The sequence below is a fragment of the Schistocerca piceifrons genome, chromosome 2, assembly GCF_021461385.2.
Source record: "Schistocerca piceifrons isolate TAMUIC-IGC-003096 chromosome 2, iqSchPice1.1, whole genome shotgun sequence".
NCBI lineage: Eukaryota > Metazoa > Arthropoda > Insecta > Orthoptera > Acrididae > Schistocerca > Schistocerca piceifrons.
In genome coordinates this window covers 26994040-27007258 of record NC_060139.1, presented here as the reverse complement: position 1 = coordinate 27007258, position 13219 = coordinate 26994040, and the positions used below count along the sequence as shown (strand labels likewise).

Genomic DNA, 13219 nt, shown 5'->3' with positions numbered 1-13219 from the left:
TTAATGATGTGCCTTTTTTGTAATTATAATGTTGGACCAAACTGCCTGACACTCAGAAATTAATACATTTGAATTATTTAACGATATTTGGGTTCATACAGTGTGTTTTATGTTCCAGTGTCAGGCATATGATAACCTTTTACAACGTGGAACATCTTAGGTTGTGTACAAAAGTTTTTGCACAGATGCATACTGGTTGTTTATATGAGAAACTAATATGTATGTAATTAGATTTGGTCTACACTGATCCTCTTGTTCTATAATACTACACCTTATAACATATCAAACATTGTCTGTGGAAAATTATAATATGTCTTATGTCATCACCTCCTTAATCAGTGATACATATGCAGTGCATCTGGTCACCGCTAATAGGAATACAGCACTGAAGGGCTTTGCCTAAATACCTGGTTGGGTCCTTGTAACTAGCTGTCAAAGCAGTTATTGTTATACAAGCACTGTCCCAGTCATAAATAAAGCAATGAGAAATGACATAAGGTTAATATAACTATTATGTGCCATGCAACTGGAGGTGCAATGAGAACACAGCCCAGGTAAACAATGCAGAACCTTTGTGGCTGGTGTGTCCCCTTTGGCGTTGCTGTCTAGGCCACCTTCTTGATGCTGGTGTATGAGTGGTTGCTGTATGAGAGGGTGAATGGTCCCAACATAGCATCCCTCTCCCCTTAATGAAAAAGAGGATGTGGCCCACCTTGAAGTCTCAGGAAGTGATGGTCTCCTTACTGGCGACCTGCTGAACTGGTGAACTTGGGGAGAGGGGGGGAGGGGGGTTTACTATTGATGTCCATTGGTATGGGTACCTGGGTCTTGGAAGGGCTGACTTTGTCGCATCTGGAGACTGCACAGCCTTTTACAGTGGCAACTGGAGGTTGCTGTTGAGGATCCTGGCTGTCAAGGTGTCCGTCTGGAACAAAAATCTGTGGAAGATTTCCTGTCAGAGGCATTGGTGCACTGTGAGTACACACCAGGTTGATGTGTTTGTGTCATCTGGAGCCACAGTAGAGTTGCACTTCATCCATTATGCAATGTAACAGATATGTTACAACCATTGAGATCCAGTGTTGGCAGCACTTGGTGAAGATAAGTGCCTAGCCTCATCCTGTAGGAAGTATTGGTGGCAGTTTGTTTTCCAGGAAGAGGGTGAAGGACAGTCAGATGAACAATTGAGGAACTGCAATGCAATGTCTGAGATTTGCAAATCTCGATTATGGTTCCACAACAGTTGTTAATATTCCAGACCAAATGAAAATTTGTGCCAGATCGGCACATGAACTTGGATTTCCCTTGTTATGAGCAGTCACCTGAGCTCGGATAGCTGAAGTGGTTCAAGTGACCACTTGCAGCAAATGGGAAACCCAGGTTCAAGTAGCAGTCTGGCACAAATTGTCATTTGTTCTGAAGTATCCTATGTGGAACCATAATTGCAGTTCATGAGTTCATGAGTTCATTCTAAAATAATTGAGAGTTGTGATCAATGCACCTAGCCATGCAGTTTTTGGGTGTGCTGGGAGGCTAAGACCAATGTGAGTACCTCATCCAATGCATAATGCTGGTGCAGCTTGTCCATTTTCTTGAACATGCAGGCAAACCTCTCCACAAGGCAGTTGGACATTGGCCATTTTCTGAACAAAAAATGCCAAATTCAGTCCATGAAAAACAGAGGGCCATTATTTGTCACAGTGGTATCTGGGAACTCCTCAACAGAAAAAATGTGAGGCTGTGCTTTGACTGTTTCAGCTGAGGATGTCGAAGACAGTAGAGATACATATGGAAAATTGTTGCCTGTATCAATAACAATTAACCAATAGTATCCCAAGAGTGCCCAAAAAGTCTAAGTGAAGGCAGAGCCAGGATGAGATTGCTACTTAGATGACATTGTTACTGGTAATAATGCTCAAGATTTAGCCACCAACCTTAACTCCTTATTTGGCATGCTCCTGTGCGCCAGTCTCACAGGTAACAAGGACATATTCTGTTTTTCATACCATAAATTTAATACTTGGGGCATGTGCATCGCAGATGTGGCCCAATAACACCAAACAACTAAAATCCATACCTGGAAAAGTCGAAAAGTCAACTACTACAGAAAATTCATTCTTCATGGTGCACTACCAGTGAAAAACGTTACGTGGAATTGGCCTCCCACATGCGACAAGGCTTTCCTGTTCTGCGCTCATAGGGAGCACACCGCACCTGTACATGTGGCGCTCGGGGACCACAGCACAGCTACGACTCCTGAGGATAGGCTTATAATAGTCTGAAACTAGTCGTGTGAAAAAAAAGTAATTTACAACTGAAGCGGTATTTTCAACTGCTATAATGCTCAGTTGCGCATGTTCTGCCAACAGGATTGTTTGTCATCTAAGTAGTTGGCCACTGTTAGCACCTCTCATGTAAGGTGCTCTAAATATTGTTGAAAGGTAGCTAATGCACTGACAATGCCAAAGGGGACCCAGTTATGCCAGAAAAGTCCAAATTGCATGTTGAGGACCAAGATGTTTTTTGGGCACCTCATCTGGTGAGGGTTGGAGATATGTGTCATGCAAATCAGTTTGTCTGAAGATCTTGCCACCAGTGAATGAAGTCTCCACAAATCTTTAGTGAACCATTTGGTTGTTCTGCTATGATGATGGAGGCAGACCTGGACTGGTGGTGGGGGGGGGGGGGGGGGGGGGCAACTGGGGTATCTGCCTCAGGTGGCTGTTACAGGGAGTGCCAAATTCATGTTCTCAAGGGGAAAAAAAACCTGGTTTCACAGAGTGCCTAGCGTCCAGCACACCTTGATCTAGCGATTGTTCATATGATTTTGAAATGCATCCCTGTTGGTTTTTGAACATTTTTGAATACATTCTAAGTTGATATCTGAACAAATCAAAAGTTGATGTTTGAATGCCATAAGCTGATGTTTGAATGCATGCATAGTATGTGATGTCTCTGCCGGGGGAATCCCCATCACATCTAGAAATAAAAAGAAGTCTCCCACAGACAAAAGGGGATGGGGCTATACAAGCTAAGCTGAATAAATTCGAATGAGTGAATGCCAATCGCTGTTTGTTCATGTAGTTGATTGACTGTGTGAATGCTAAGCATTGTTGTAATTATAAGCGAAATCCATAGATCAGACTTCTTCTTCTTCGTTTCCCCCTCTATCCAACATCTGGTTGGGTTGGGGTATCAATGGTACTTCACTACTTAACTCAGTCTTTCCAACATTCTTCTTCCACAATTTGGTTCCATAGCAGGTTTCTCCTCATTAAACTCATCTTTATTGTATCAATCCATCTTTTTCTCAGTCTTCCTCTTGGCCTCTTGCCCTCAATCTTGAACTCCATCGTTCTTCTTCATATTCTTCCCTCTCCCATCCTCTTCACATGCCCCAACCATTTTAATCTATTCTCTTCAATTTTCTCAGTCATCTTCTCCACTCCAATTTCCTTCCTAACATCTTCATTTTTCACTCTGTCTCTCCTCGTCTTTGCTAGCATACTTCTCAGAAACTTCATTTCACTGGATTGTATCCTACTCTCCTCTCTTCTACTCATAGTCCAAGTCTCTGAGCTGTAAATTAGTATGGGTGTGAAGTAAGTCTAGTATAGCACCAGCTTGCACCTCATTGGCACTTCCCTTCCCCACACCAAGCCCCTCACACGCCTGTAAAATGTACTACTCTGTTATATTCTTTTGCTAATTTCTGTCTCCAAACAAGCATTCCCCATTAAAAGACTTCCCAAATATTTAAAGCTGTCCACTATTTCAATATCCCGCCCCTTAATATGAATTTGTCCTTGCCCTCTCTATCCCCTCTGGTTACTATCATGGTCTTGCTTTTCTCCACACTAAATTTCATTCCATATTTCTCAACCTTATCATTTAGGATGTCTGTTTGTTTTTGTACCTCCTTACTGCTTGTTCCCCACACCACAATATCATCAGTAAATAGTAACAGCTTCATCTCCCTTCCTCTACGGGCTTCTTTCGTCTCTTTGGCTATTTCATCCATCACCATTATAAATAGTAGTGGTGATATCACACTTCCTTTCTTAGTCCTGTAACATTCTTAAACCATTCAGTTCTTCCAATTGGTGTCGGCACACAACTAGAGCTTTTTCCATATATCGCCTGGCTGACTTCAAGTGTTTGGATTCCAACTTCATTTCTCTTCAAAGTTGTCCATACCTTTTCCCTGGGAACACTGTTATATGCATTCACTAGGCTGAGAAATATCATCACCAGATCTATCCCATACTCCCAAAGTCTTTCCATCAACTGTCTCATACTAAAGATTGAGTCCACTGTTGATCTACCATGCCGAAAGCAATACTGCTCCTCTTCTAATTGCCCTTCCACTTTTTCACTCACTCTTCTTTCCAGTATCCTCTCCTTTATTTGTGCTACTTGGGATATGAGTGTGATCCCTCGATAGTTGTCAGATACTTTCCTGTCACCCTTCTTGAAAACTGGGATTATTATTCCTTTTCCCCATTCTTCAGGTACACATTTTTTGGGTCCAAATGCATTTTATTAGTCTATATAGCTACTGTAGCCCAACTGGTCCAGCTGCCTTTATCATCTCCACAGTAATTTCATCTATCCCAGGTGCCTTTCCTGTTATCATTTTTCTCAGTGCTAGTTCCACTTCTAACATCATTACATCCTCCTCTTCTTCCAGACCCCTGACCCCCTGCCGCATTCCCTTTGCACTGCCATTCCTCACATTTTGTAATTTATCAAAGTACTCTTTCCATCTTTTCCTTTCTCATACTCTTTGTTGTTCCATATATCTTCTTCTTACCACTAAAAAACATGTTTTTCCAACTCTCGGGTGAATTTTTCCCAGCTTTTCCTCTTTTCTTCTGCTACCATTTTCTTACACTTATTTTGACTATCCTGGTATATCCTTTTACTTTCAGCTGTTTGATCTCTGTTCCATTCATGCCAGGCTTTCTTCTTTTCTTTTACTGCCTCATTCACCCTCTCATTTCACCCTGTTTCCTTTATCCTTCTGGACACTCTGCCACAGGTCTTCTCAGCAGATCTTACAAACGCTTCTTTGAACTTACCCCATTCGTCTTCCACATTGCATAATCGGTGTTAGGGATTTTACACTTAAAGTAACTCCTTAAACTTTTCTTGTACCATCCCATCCTTTAGTTTCCATACTTTTATTTTCCTTTCCCTTTCTACCTTTATGTCTTTCAATTCATTGAATCTCATCTTTGCCACCACTACTCAATGGTCTGCATCAAAAATCTCTCCTGGGAGTGCAGTTACATCTGTCAACAGTCTCTGATTCTTCTTTTCCACCAGGAAGTAATCGATGACCATCTTCATTCATCTATCACCCCATCCATATCCCATTTTATTATTATTATTATTATTTTTGTAACGGGCTATGTGTTTTATTATTATTATTAGTCGTAAAGCTCCCAACATGGAAGACGCTAAGTAAAGATGGTTCACTTCTGGGGCTTCTTATTCTTCTTGTTTGCCCACCAGGTCTTCATTCTTTGCGAGAATTCAGCTTTTCTTTCTTCGCTCCATTTTGTTCCAGTTCTCGGCGCTTTTGTCTCTGGTTTGACCTCCCATTTGTCAACTTTAAGTTTGAAATTGTTTCTTTTGTTCATGTCTTCAGTAGTAATGTTGGCTAATTCCAGATCTTTCTTTACATTTTTGATCCATTCTCCTCCATTAACAAGGGATGCTACGTATCTTACTATTTTTTTTGTAAGTCTGTGATCGGGAAGTCTCATTATGTGGCCATAGAATTTTAGGCGCCTCTTCCTCATGTCTATCTCTATGTTAGAATATTCTTCAATTTTAGAATTTTTCTGTAATCTATACCCCTCTTTGGTCCATCTTGGTCCCAGAATTTTCCTAATGATTTTCCTTTCCTCTTTCTTCAGGTTTTCCATATCTGTTTTCCTTTTAAGTGTCAAGGTTTCGGTGGCATATAGCATTATTGGTTTAATTACCGACTTATAATGTTTAATTTTTGTATTTATAGATAGACATTTTTTATTGTAAATGTTTTGGACCAGCCCTAGATCCCTACGAGCTTTTAATATTCTTTCTTGTTGTGAGTATTTTTCAGAAACTATCTCTCCTAAATATTTAAAGTATGGTACCCTCTTAATTTCTCCATATTTGGTTTGTAACTTAGAAATTTCTAGATTTGTTGTTGTAAACACCGTTTTCTCAAAAGATATTTGTAGGCCAACTTTTCCTGCACACTCTTTTAAGGTTTCTATCTGTTTGACTGCCATTTCACTAGAATCTGCCATTATTGCAAGATCGTCTGCGTAGGCTAAGTAGGGGATTTGTAGGTCATCTTTTTTGGTTCCCAGTGATATTGGTTTCCAGTACTTTTCTTTTTTGAGTTCTTTTTCCCATTCTGCCATGACTCTATCCAGAACTAAGTTAAATAACAGAGGTGATAATCCATCACCTTGTCTAACCCCAGTTTTTATCTCAAATGATTTTGAAAGTTTTCCCATGAATTTCACTTTGCATTTTGTATTTGTTAATGTCTGCTCTATGATGTTCCGTGTCTTCTTATCCAGTCCTTGTTCTTCAAGAATTTTAAATAGTGTGGGTCTGTGAATTGAATCATATGCCTTTTTAAAGTCGACAAAGACATATACTGTAGGCTTCCTTCGCATTTGTCTCATCCTAGTAATCAATTTCAAGTTTAAAATTTGTTCTGGACATGATCTGTTTGGTCTGAAACCAGCTTGGAAATCTGAGATTTTGGGTTCTAGCAGTTTTTGTGTTCTTTCAAGAAGACAAGCTGATAATATCTTGTATGTGACGGCAAGTAAGGAGATTCCTCTATAGTTGTTCACATCTGATTTATCCCCTTTTTTATGTAACGGATGTATTAGGGCACATTTCCAATCTTCTGGTATTTCTTCAGTAACCCATATGTTTTGAATAATTTTAACTAGCTCATTTCTTGAGTTAGACCCTAGACTTTTGAGAAATTCGGCTACAATTCCATCTTCTCCTGATGCTTTGTTATTTTTGAGTTTGTTTATGTGTTTGATAATTTCTTCTTCAGTTGGCGGTACAGAGTCTTGCTGTTGCGGGGCTTTAGTGCTGGATATTGGAAGAGCTTCTGTTGGTTCTGGACAGTTTTTTTTATTTTTTTATTATTATTATTTTATTATTATTTTTTATTATTATTATTATTACTTTTTTTTTTTTAACGGGGCTATGTGTTACCCCTCCCCCCATGAACCATGGACCTTGCCGTTGGTGGGGAGGCTTGAGTGCCTCAGCGATACAGATAGCCGCACTGTAGGTGCAACCACAACGGAGGGGTATCTGTTGAGAGGCCAGACAAACGCGTGGTTCCTGAAGAGGGGCAGCAGCCTTTTCAGTAGTTGCAGGGGCAACAGTCTGGATGATTGACTGATCTGGCTTTGTAACACTAACCAAAACGGCCTTGCTGTGCTGGTACTGCGAACGGCTGAAAGCAAGGGAAAACTACAGCCGTAATTTTCCCCGAGGGCATGCAGCTTTACTGTATGGTTAAATGATGATGGCGTCCTCTTGGGTAAAATATTCCGGAGGTAAAATAGTCCCCCATTCGGATCTCCGGGTGGGGACTACTCAAGAGGACATCGTTATCAGGAGAAAGAAAACTGGCGTTCTATGGATCGGAGCGTGGAATGTCAGATCCCTTAATCGGGCAGGTAGGTTAGAAAATTTAAAAAGGGAAATGGATAGGTTAAAGTTAGATATAGTGGGAATTAGTGAAGATCGGTGGCAGGAGGAACAAGACTTTTGGTCAGGCAAATACAGGATCATAAATACAAAATCATATAGGGGTAATGCAGGAGTAGCTTTAATAATGAATAGGAAAATAGGAGTGCGGGTAAGCTACTACAAACAGCATAGTGAACGCATTATTGTGGCCAAGATAGACACAAAGCCCATGCCTACTACAGTAGTACAAGTTTATATGCCAACTAGCTCTGCAGATGACGAAGAAGTTGAAGAAATGCATGATGAAATCAAAGAAATTATTCAGGTAGTGAAGGGAGACAAAAATTTAATAGTGATGGGTGACTGGAATTCGGTAGTAGGAAAAGGGAGAGAAGGAAATGTAGTAGGTGAATATGGATTGGGGCTAAGAAATGAAAGAGGAAGCCGCTTGGTAGAATTTTGCACAGAGCACAACTTAATCATAGCTAACACTTGGTTCAAGAATCATGAAAGAAGGTTGTATACATGGAAGAACCCTGGAGATACTGATAAGTTTCAGATAGATTATATAATGGTAAGACAGAGATTTAGGAACCAGGTTTTAAATTGAAAGACATTTCCAGGGGCAGATGTGGGAATTTAAGGAGGTGGGACCTGGATAAACTGAAAGAACCAGAGGTTGTACAGAGTTTCAGGGAGAGCATAAGGGAACAATTGACAGCAATGGGGGAAAGAAATACAGTAGAAGAAGAATGGGTAGCTTTGAGGGATGAAGTAGTGAAGGCAGCAGAGGATCAAGTAGGTAAAAAGACAAGGGCTAGTAGAAATCCTTGGGTAACAGAAGAAATATTGAATTTAATTGATGAAAGGAGGAAATCTAAAAATGCAGTAAATGAAGCAGGCAAAAAGGAATACAAACGTCTCAAAAATGAGATTGACAGGAAGTGCAAAATGTCTAAGCAGGAGCTAGAGGACAATTGTAAGGATGTAGAGGCTTATCTCACTAGGGGTAAGATAGATACTGCCTACAGGAAAATTAAAGAGACCTTTGGAGAAAAGAGAACCATTTGTATGAATATCAAAAGCTCAGATGGAAACCCTGTTCTAAGCAAAGAAGGGAAAGGAGGAAGGTGGAAGGAGTATATAGAGAGTCTATACAAGTGCGGTGTACTTGAGGACAATATTATGGAAATGGAACAGGATGTAGATGAAGATGAAATGGGAGATATGATACTGCGTGAAGAGTTTGACAGAGCACTGAAAGATCTGAGTCGAAACAAGGCCCCAGGAGTAGACAACATTCCATTAGAACTACTGACAGCCTTGGGAGAGCCAGTCCTGACGAAACTCTACCATCTGGTGAGCAAGATGTATGAGACAGGCGAAATACCTTCAGACTTCAAGAAGAATATAATAATTCCAATCCCAAAGAAAGCAGGTGTTGACAGATGTGAAAATTACCGAACAATCAGTTTAATAAGCCACAGCTCCAAAATACTAACACGAATTCTTTACAGACAAATGGAAAAATTAGTTGAAGCCGACCTCGGGGAAGATCAGTTTGGATTCCGTAGAAATATTGGAACACGTGAGGCAATACTGACCCTACGACTTATTGTAGAAGCTAGATTAAGGAAAGGCAAACCTACGTTTCTAGCATTTGTAGACTTAGAGAAAGCATTTGACAATGTTGACTGGAATACTCTCTTTCAAATTCTAAAGGTGGCAGGGGTAAAATACAGGGAGCGAAAGGCTATTTACAATTTGTACAGAAACCAGATGGCAGTTATAAGAGTCGAGGGCCATGAAAGAGAAGCAATGGTTGGGAAGGGAGTGAGACAGGGTTGTAGCCTATCCCCAATGTTATTTAATCTTTATATTGAGCAAGCAGTGAAAGAAACAAAAGAAAAATTTGGAGTAGGTATTAAAATTCACGGAGAAGTAATAAAAACTTTGAGGTTTGCCGATGACATTGTAATTCTGTCAGAGACAGCAAAGGACTTGGAAGAGCAGTTGAACGGAATGGACAGTGTCTTGAAGGGAGGATATAAGATGAACATCAACAGAAGCAAAATGAGGATAATGGAATGTAGTCGAATTAAGTCGGGTGATGCTGAGGGAATTAGATTAGGAAATGAGACATTTAAAGTAGTAAAGGAGTTTTGCTATTTAGGGAGTAAAATAACTGATGATGGTCGAAGTAGAGAGGATATAAAATGTAGACTGGCAATGGCAAGGAAAGTGTTTCTGAAGAAGAGAAATTTGTTAACATCGAATATAGATTTAAGTGTCAGGAAATCATTTCTGAAAGTATTTGTATGGAGTGTGGCCATATATGGAAGTGAAACATGGACGATAACTAGTTTGAACAAGAAGAGAATAGAAGCTTTCGAAATGTGGTGCTACAGAAGAATGCTGAAGGTTGGATGGGTTAGATCACATAACTAATGAGGAGGTATTGAATAGGATTGGGGAGAAGAGAAGTTCGTGGCACAACTTGACTAGAAGAAGGGACCAGTTGGTAGGACATGTCCTGAGGCATCAAGGGATCACCAAATTAGTATTGGAGGGCAGCGTGGAGGGTAAAAATCGTAGAGGGAGACCAAGAGATGAATACACTAAGCAGATTCAGAAGGATGTAGGTTGCAGTAGGTACTGGGAGATGAAGAAGCTTGCACAGGACAGATTAGCATGGAGAGCTGCATCAAACCAGTCTCAGGACTGACGACCACAACAATAACAACATGTGTTATCCACAATCAGCCTGTTTCTTTCACACAAATCAACCAATTCCTCTCCATCCTCATTTTTCCTCCCATATTCATATGGGCCAATTATCTCCTCCTTCCCCAGCCTGTCTTTGCCTACTTGCACATTAAGGTCACCCATTATTATTGCTTTCACGTCTGTAATTGTACTCTCTAATACCTCTAGAAAATCCTCTATGTTCTCTTCTCCATTTCCTGTTTGTGGTGCATATACTTGGATGAAGCCCTTCACTACATTCCTTGTCTTCAGCCAAATCCTCATCAGCCTATGACTTGTGTATTCTACTGCCTCCACACATTCCTCTAGGTTTGGTTTTACTATGATACCTACTCCATTTTTGGCTTCTTGTCCACCACTCCAGTAGAGTGTGTAGCCTTCTCATTTTCCTCCTTCTTCTTCCCTTCCATCTAACTTCATAAGTCCCATCAGTTCCATGTTCTCCTTTTCCATGAAGTCTGTCAACTCTTCCACCTTCCTAGTAGATCTTAGGCTGAATGGAGGCTGTCGAGGCCTGGGGTCAAGATTCCCTCATCCTGCAGGCGTTGGAGCTCACTCTGAAGTTTATCCTTGAATGCAAAAGAACATTGCACACAACGGAGGAGACGAGTGTGACATATGTCTCAAATCCAGTGGTGCCAGTCGATGGATGTGAAAAAACTGTTTCATATTTGGAGCAAAAATCCCACGGGTATAAGCTGGCCATGAATTGTTGGATTCTGTTAGTAGAATCGTGGACTTCCATCCCCAGGGTGTTAGAAAGCTTTAGCCTCAGAATGCTTGTAATCCCTGTTGTATCAACCATGAGGAGGCATTCTGGAAGCTGCTTGGTACTGGACTTGGACATTAAACTGGCTATTGACTGTATTGATGATGTTGCTGTAGCTCTTGAGCTATTCAGAGAATTCCTGGAGTGGAGGATAGCCCAAGTGGTGATATGTTTCCTGGTCATTGATGAGTCTGTGTCAACTTGAAAATGGCATTGACAGCCATGGACAGCAATTGTAGATGGGGAGAACGGCCCGGACATACAGTACTCAGGAGGGAATACACCAGGCACCCCATCTGATCTGGAATCCAGACGGTCCAGGCACCCTCAATCCACATTCACTGACAAACTGCTTTCTCGTGCCCTGTTTTTCCACAGGTGAAGCATTTGGCTTGGTGATAGTAGCTCTTGCTGATGCTGGTGTTTCACAAAACAGGAGAGCAGCTGTTGAGAGTATCGCCTACCCACAGTGTCCTGTTGAGAGTATCGCCTACCCACAGTGTCTTTGCCTGTGGTGAGTGACTTGGGACAGTGCAGTAGCCGAGACTGGTGCTGGGTCTGGCAAATTGGGCAGGTGGCAAACAGCTGAGAGATAACCCACAGCACTGCTAAGGATCTAATACATTATTCAGTAGCCCTACTTATGGGAAGTCATGTATCCAAGGAGGAGTCCTTAAGTCCGGGGTGATCACTAAAGAGCTGAGTGAACAAGGATCATGTCCCAAACTAAAGACATGGTGTCTGATTGTTTGCACTGGGCGTTTGCATACTGGAAACAACATTCTCTGGACAGACCTGTAACTTTGCTGTCCACTACATATACAATTATCCACTGAGCTAATTGTAACTGAAAAACTAGTGACGAGCAGCTTCAATGTACACCTGGGAGTCTAAATAGACTAGTAAGCACGACTTCAATCATTCATGTGGCGGGCACTCAGTCGACCTCTGGGTTGAGCTGCTGCAATAAAATGCTACAGTTTGGCACCCAAAAAGAGTGTGAAATGCTGAACATTACGTATGATACCAAGTGCCAGGAAACGTTGTTCAAACCAAGCCAGATGACTGGAACGGTGGGGATTCCATTTGGAATCCTTTCAGCAGCTAATCAATGTGTGACAGGTGGCTGGAGATTTGTGATGGTGTAGTGGTCATAGCAGCCATCTTCTCCAACAGCACTTCTTGAGTTTGTTGGACATTCTGGAGAGGCAGTAAAACTTGGGTGATAATGTCCCTTGCCACAGCCATTCTGGAACAGAAAGTAAATGTCAGCTCTGTCAAAACTTGGAAGATACATGAAAGCATCATATGTATCATGCTGCTGGAGGCTCAATAAGAACACAGCCCAGATAAACAACATTTATTAGTAAACCCATGAACTTAAATCTCCTCCTTGGATAAAATTTTTACATTGGCAGTACATGGTTGTGCCAGAGTTTCATTTGAATGGCACAGTAACTGTTTATTGGACTGACAGCCCCAGGAAATATCAAAGCTAATTTCTGAGTTCACTTTGGAATGAAAAATTTAATAATACAAAGCTCTACAATTGCCAGTACAAAGTCCACAGTTGTCCCTGGTGCAGAGGCCATGTCTCAGTGAAGCCTGATGACAGCACAGGCTGCTCCATGCAGAGGTTGCTGGCTAGAATATGGCATTGAAGATCCTGATGGTTGCTTAGTGAGACTCTGATTGATGAACCACCATTGTAGTCAGCACTTGGCCCAGAGAGCTCATCAGGAATGAACTGTCATGCCAGCCTAAATACCACAAAGGCACCAGAATACATCCAGGTCTATTTGTGGTGATGTGACCCTGTAGAGGCAAGCAGATCTGCAGGTCCAGCATTCCAGGAATCATATTGCTGCCTGTTGGTCTATCGGGTGCACGGAACTTTGTAACTGCCGTCTATTGGGGTGGCCCCTGTGGCTTTGCTGTGTAGGGCACCTGTTGACA

At 41.4% G+C, this 13219-nt stretch overlaps 1 protein-coding gene across 7 annotated transcripts in view; it reads left to right on the top strand.

Annotated features, from left to right (window-relative positions):
- LOC124775910 (ankyrin repeat and fibronectin type-III domain-containing protein 1) overlaps nt 1-13219 on the top strand; it is a 703384-nt gene that overhangs the window by 630574 nt on the left and 59591 nt on the right. The gene's annotated exons all lie outside the window — the stretch shown is intronic.